We start from the raw sequence: 1244 nt of genomic DNA, 5'->3' as shown, positions 1-1244 counted from the left end.
AACACAAAATGGAAAATAAATTAAAGATAAACAAAACAGAGTTAATCTGTTATGGAAAACCATAACAGATTCTAACTATAACTATATTCTAAAATAGCTAATCAATTGTGAGAAGTAAACACTGTTAAATCAGAACTTATCTGGTAAATGTGTTTCCATCTCCTCTTTAACACATTTGGGAGATTTTGTTGACTTCAAGTTTTGCTGTTTCCATAAAGCTCTTTTAAATGGTGGTTTCACACCGAAGGCCATTCCAGTGGTGGAGTGATCAATGTCATCACTATGTAGTGGTTCAGCAGCTCTGAGATGCAAAGCAATGCGATGGATGCATTTCAAGTGACGCAACAGAAATGATTTGGTCATTTTCAGTAATATGGCAATGATGGATGTGATGCAGTTAAAAAATAATCTGAACTTCTGTATCTTGTTATGACAACCATTGAGGGCTTGGATGTGGTTGTGACGTCGGATGAAGAGGCATCAGAGACTCAGCTCTGTTCAATCAAAATGGTTGACAGATAATAATCTTGAAAAAGGATGAAGTCAGGAATTCTCTTGAGTGATTTGTCGGTAGCTTAAAAAAATGTTTGTTTTTTTATTGAGCCCTGGACGGACTGTAAAATCACTCATCATTTGTTGTCCGCTTGTAGCTCCAGAGTCCAGAGTGAAGTAAAGCCAGCTGCCTCTGACCATGAATGCCAGGCGGCCATGATCCCACCACAGTTCCTGGTCTCTTCCGATTGGGAGCATCTCTGGATGATCTGGTGAACCCAGGAACGCAAAGGCCACTGCTTGGCTCTCCATAACAACTAAAGCACCAGTTTTCGCTAAAATCCGAGTAGGGCATGCTGAGTTTAAATCAGCAGATAGAAGCTTCTTCTATATTATGATGCGGCGAAGCGACAGTGGTGGAGCTTATCACCCGTCATCTGAACTGCTGGCAATATGTCAGAATATGCAACCAGGCTCGGACTGGGAAGGATTTTCGGCCGTGGCATTTTTCCATCTACTAAAAATAGAAGTACGGTCAAAAGCGTGCGTCTCAAATGTGAAACACAATACGAATACACATTGTTGGTTAACTGATCTATCTTCAAGCATCACATGACAACCATCACCAAGACTTTTATAATGCAGTTTTATTGGCTTTGGTTTTAAACAAGGATGCTACAGTGACTGTTGCTGTGTAACGTCCACACTCACCACATCAGCAGGGTTGCCAGATGTCATGAACTGCCTGGATA

The sequence above is a fragment of the Cyprinodon variegatus genome, unplaced genomic scaffold (assembly GCF_000732505.1).
Source record: "Cyprinodon variegatus isolate N-32 unplaced genomic scaffold, C_variegatus-1.0 Scaffold817, whole genome shotgun sequence".
Taxonomy (NCBI): Eukaryota; Metazoa; Chordata; class Actinopteri; order Cyprinodontiformes; family Cyprinodontidae; genus Cyprinodon; species Cyprinodon variegatus.
This window is presented reverse-complemented; position numbering follows the sequence as displayed.